This window comes from Tympanuchus pallidicinctus, unplaced genomic scaffold, assembly GCF_026119805.1.
Source record: "Tympanuchus pallidicinctus isolate F22 unplaced genomic scaffold, pur_lepc_1.0 scaffold40, whole genome shotgun sequence".
Taxonomy (NCBI): Eukaryota; Metazoa; Chordata; class Aves; order Galliformes; family Phasianidae; genus Tympanuchus; species Tympanuchus pallidicinctus.
Genome location: NW_026294759.1, coordinates 959,553 through 965,606, shown reverse-complemented (window position 1 = coordinate 965,606; position 6,054 = coordinate 959,553).

Here is a 6,054-nt window from a genome sequence, read left to right as displayed (position 1 = left end):
ACTTAGTACAAAGACTCAGCAGAGCTTCCTTGATTCAGAGGCAGGTTCTTTCTGTTATTTAAACAAACTGCAGAACAGGGGTATCTATCAGTGAACACTAGCAAGCTTAATTATATTGTTATAACTTGTATCATGTTAAAGGAGGACGGTCTTACAACAAGTCTCCCCATTTATAATGCTACCTCCCTCACAAATGTCATCCGTAACATCTAAAGGCTACTATGGTGCTTCAGGCAAGTATTATTCATGTTATACAACAATTCACCAGCTATGCTTATAAGGATATATTAAGAGAACATTTTATTTTGTGTAATTCTTGAAATCACTGGAGTGTTCTCCGCCTGGATTCAGGTGCACAGCAGAAATCTGCATGAAGTGCGTTAAGAAAGTGCCAGAGCTGAACTACCACATTTAGAAATAAGAAGAGAAGCTATCTGCATGAGCACGTCAGCCTTGCCTTGATTGGTTCTGCTGAACATCACTTACGTCAGTTACCCAGCTTAGGGAACTAAGTTAAAGTTTGAGCTTGGTGTTGGTGATATCCTTAACTGAACAATACTTATTTTCACAAAACTAGCTTTTGCTAAGCGAAACTTGCCTTAATGGTCTGATGCTAAGCAAAACACATTTGCATAACATCCTTTACCTACTCAAGGAGCCCAGTATATCACTGTTATCTAGGTCGGTGTGGATGCCCTCTCCAGTACATCACTCCACAAGAACTCTTCCTATCATCTAAGTGATAAAGAGTTGCTCATTGTTGCAAACGAGCTATGGAAAACTTCCAACTTGGAAAAACAAGAGGAATGCGGTCATGAAGACTGCTAAATTCATTCCCCGAGGGTCTTGAGACTACCAACCAAAATCACTGAGCATATGTAAAGAGACAGGAGCCAATGTTAATGATTTTAGGGGGGAGTATTGAATATGCATATACTGCCAGGGAAAACCGGGCACATGTGCATATGTAACACAAGTACTGAATATAAGCTGAAGATCTTTTGAAAAAGCAGAACATGCGCGGTTAGGGCGGAAAAATCCCCTGGCACATTGGACGTCGTAAACGAAGAATGTCTGCTTACTAACACCACGTCGGAGTCGTCGGAGTTAGTGAATTTATTCCCGGATTTCAGATGACGTTGGAAAGAAGACTTGACCGGATTCAGTAATATAATTTCACAGGAGATGACTTAGGATCAGTAACATTTGCTGCTGCTTGAAAAACTGAAAAACACCATACAACGAGATGTTTGGGCTCCAAATGCTTGGTTTTGTTTTGCTTTAAATTCAGATGGAAAAGTGTTCGGCTGTTTCTCTCTCTCTCTCTCTCTCTTTTTTTTTTTTTTTTTTTTTTTTTTTTTTTTTTTTTTTTTTTAAGTCTGAGAGTGATCAAAGGAACGAAGACAAGGAGGCTGGAAACCCAGCCGACTTAATCCCTGTGAATAAACCTCTTCTACAACCCTTAATGGCTGCATGAATGACTAAGCTATTTGTCCCCGCTGCAAAATTCACTAAACTCATTCTGGAATCCATGCAAACAAAGGGAAATAGTAAAGAGGCATCAGGACTTAGTATGACTGAGCAGGAGGATTTTAGGATGCAAGAGAACTTGAGTATTTGCAGGACTATAGCTTGGGGTAATAATCACAGAAAGGGAAATGATATCAAGACGCATCAAAGATGAACAAATATGAAAAATGAGAAGGCTAAACTAATCTGCTAATGTGAGAAGGTTCTTGTCAATGTACTTATTGTACTTATGTACTCAATGTACTTATGCAGGCAAGTTTTGCACCTGATCACCAGTCTGTACTGTATTCTTAATAAACTATTTCAATTCTGTCTGATTGTGTTCAGTTGCGTGCACAGGAGACACACTAACAAACTTCAAAGTCTTTCTAGTTAGCAAGTAGGATGAGTGCTTTGGGAGCCAAAAATTCAAGAGAGAACTAAGGCCTGCCCTTAGAAACAGGCTACTCATGCTTTGTTTATATGAGTATCTTTAAAGTACTGTATCCTGTTTGTCTCAGGCAGTATTTGTATATGTACTGTGAATTTGACGACCCTGCTACTAATGGGAATTGAAATGGGTGAGAAGCTCCTGCTCAGATCCATTGGCCCAGGAGCAAAAGGAATCTTTGAATCTTTCAGTCCACCAGATTCATCTACACTTAATACTTTATAGGGACAGCAGGTTCACCTGGCCAATATCTGTGATCTATTTCCGTTGTTCTATTCCCTCATCGAAGCATGGGACCTTAAGGAACACACTGCTACTACCTGTCCCCTTTTTTATCTTTATAAACTGGCTTTCCATTAGTTTGTCTACAGGCATTGTGAATCTGTTGATACCTGCTCCTAAAACTCTCATAGCAGCAGGTTCTTGTGGTTTTTTTATTTGCTTGTTTGTTTTTTTATTCTTTTCTTTTCAAATGAGTCCCTACCATATTACGTGTCCTCAATTCTATCTTGGGTAGAACTAAAGAAAGCAGTCCTTTGTTACAGGACAATTTTCCTTTTGCTCTATCTACTTCCTTTGTTACTTTTGTAAATCTCAGCTCCTCGACTGCTCTCTAAATTGCTCAGCAAGTGGTAGAAATTCAACCTTTCTAACATCTCCTCATGAAGCATTTATTCCATCCTGTAATCATTTTCAGTAGGTCTCAAGCCATACTTCATAAAACTGTCTGGAAATCTTTCTAACACTATGCTTGAATGTAATCCAGAACTCATTTCATCAATAGCTCACATTCAATCACTTGCTCACATTTTAGGTGCAGACTTTCCCAGCTCCAGGCTTTTCGGGAAGTTACGATATTCCGACGTTTTTCAGCAAAGAAACTTTGTTAAAGAAACTAAAGCTTGCAGGGAAGGCTAGAGAGTGCTAGTGACACTTAGCGGTTCTACAGGAAAAGTGCACTTTTTCAAGTTCGTTTTCTGAAGCTGCTAGGTAAGCAGTGACTGCAAATGAACCTCATTCACAGATAAGTAAGCAGTGCTGCTTAACTTAAGAATCAGTACAAACTATGCTGTACATGTTCATATAGTACAAACGTACAAATGCGTATCTCATTCACTTTCTTTCCCTTACCCATGCTCATTTACTTACTTCAGGCTGGTAGTGATATAATCAACATCACATACACAGGTGGAAAATTCTTTCTCTTGTGATGAGGAAGTCTGGATTTTTCATGCACCCTTCCAAGGAACATGACAGCTTGTAATGGCAGTTAGCCTCAGCCATCAAGAGTTAATCCCGAAAGCAACACCATGGCGAATGCATGGGGAGCCAGAATTCTGAAGAAGACTGACCTTTGAGCCTAGGATTTCTTCTTATAAAACATGGCTTACATGCGGGAATCATAGTGTCTGGCCAATCAGCTCACTACAAGACTTTTCACATTTACTCAACACTTTAAAGGTGAACTTAAGGAACAACTGAATTCATCCTCCTATACAGGGCTGTTGGTGTTTAAGGAAGACAGTTCGACAGTTCCAGATAACACTCCTTCCTACAAGATGTGGCCTGAATGTCAGCCATTTTCTATAATATTCTCTTCTGAAAAAATGCAAGTAAGTTTCTGAGGAAGCTGAGGTAACTGTCTCTTTATTACAAAGCAGGCTTTCTGCAAGCCATTTGGTCCTATTTCTGAGAAGAAACTCATATGACTGTTCTGTTTTATAGGTCTTCCTCTGACCTTTTTAGCCCTGCATTTCTTATAAGTCTTTATAAGCCACCATTCCTCTATTCCTTGCCCTATATTTTATTTCCTGCATAACTGATCCTGTTAAGAATCTGCATCCTACCATAACTAGGGCTGTCCTTGTATGCAAGCAGAGATACTAGAGAGGCTGCAACTGCAAATCCCTTCATCCTTGTTTCCCGTTCTACAAAAGAAGGCAGGTCAATGTGTGCCAATTCACCTTTCTATTCCCCACATTAACTGGGACGCTAAAAAACATAAAGGAAAGATCAGAATGCTTTGCCTATGTCCAAGAAGCTAACACCAGGAACATGCAGTACCCTGAAGGCACCCTTCTCGTCTCGACTTACTTTGAAACGTGAACTGCATATGAAAGGAAAAGCAGATCAACAAACAAAAGCTAATACATATGAATAGACTTCCAGATGTTACTGAGTCTGGCTGTCAGGACAGTATATTCTTATCAACATATCATCCATTTCAACTGCATGACTCTCTAGGCAGAGTGGGAATAACCCCACTTTGAGATGTTATCTGTCAAACTGTACAACACAAAAGTTACAAATTGTTGACTGTTGTCCGGAAAGGAGCCTCTGAATGTCAAAGGTAAGCCAAGATCCTTTACCCTTAAAGTAAATCCGATGAGGTTAACAAAGAAATTCAGGCATTCTTTAAAAATCTCTTCAAGTTTAAAAATTATTCATGTATCAGATGTCTTGGCTTTACCTGTCAGTTGATACAGATTGATGTAACTGTTTGAGTTTAGCAGAAATGTAACCTGTGGAATAAGATTTAAAGTTAGCAAGCCATTGCATTTGAGTCTAAAAGCATGGAGAAAGTACAGATGATGAGATGAATCCATGGAGTCATGTAGTTCTTAATAGTAGCTATTTTAAAAGCCTGTTACTTCAAAAAGAAGAAAGTTTTGGAATAAACTTCAGAATCTGTATAACGTGCAACGTTTCCCAATAACAAACCTTAATATTCCAAAGTATAGCTCTACAGTTTTGTATTTCTTTACTGTTTGAGGGGCTGAAAATGAGAGAAATAAGAAAGGTGAGCTTATTGCATGCTACTATGTCTCCAAACTGAACAATGTTAGTTGAATATAAACTAATACACAGCAGTCCCTTAAAGTAGGCATGCTTTCAGAAGAGGTTGCCAAGTAATTGAGCAAGAGAATTGGAGTGACCAGGAACTTCTAAGCGCTAAAGAAACACTGAGGGTTCTCCTTTACAGAAAGGGAGGGAGGGTTGTTTTCGGTCACAGCTTAGTGTTTTTTGTTTTGTGGCTGAACAAGAAGACCAAAATCTAGGCAGATACCTACTGAATATTCTATTAAGGGTAGACACAGAGGGTTTTCTAAGCTTAGCTATGTGTTGAGGATACATACACCTGTCCTGTGTTCTAACTTTTCTGTGTATTAGGGTTTATTTCAGTGAAAATAAATCCTGTGATAACACTCTGTGAAAGCCTAGGAAATTGACCACTTCTGACTCGCTAGAAGCAGTGTGATCTTTCAATCCTGTTTGCACAATACTGGCAAATATTCACAAAGGCCCAAGTAAGCCATACTCACAAAATCATTATGCTTCAACTAAGCCCTATCTGTTCATCTTCTACGCACACAGACTTCAAGTATGCTACTTATTTTTGCCAACAACTCCCTAAAAATGTCAGAACTCATTTGAGGCTATCCAGTATGATAAAATCCTCCTTTTTAAGGGGCTTCTTTCTCATTCCTTTTAAGACATTTTTTTTTCTTTTTTTCCCAGAAAAATCCTTTTGTAGCTGAGATGTTACTTACCAGATTGCCTTTAGCTGCTTTCTGTACTGTGTTAAAATTTTATAGGAAATAAAGGAGAAACAAGGATAAAGTGTCCTTGCAAAATAAAATTTGGGAAGAACAAGGGAAGGATAAGGGGATCCCTGCAAAATAAGAAAAAGAAAAAGCTGAGAAAAAGATTTTCAATCACAAAAATCTGATTAAACCAAATTATTTTGCAAATATATGCCAGAAGGTGCTAGCTTAGCACCTGCACGTGAGTGTTGTTTGCTGGGCAGAACAAACAGAGATAGACTTTACAGGATACAAAGATAGTTCTAGCTGGGCAAAACAACAAACTCTGAATCCAGATTATAAAGTATGCATAAACAAAGGAAACAAAAGGGAATACCTACTGGATGGGGGATGGCTGATAGGCAAATTGAGAAGAATGTGAACATCGAGTACCTCACCCAATGGGGAAAGGGGGAAGGGCTCCCTAGTATCGGAGTACAGGGATAAAAGAGGGGTTGTGTCCCTCAGTACTCTGAGAGACCCTACAGGGTTATGCCCCAGTGAAGTCTC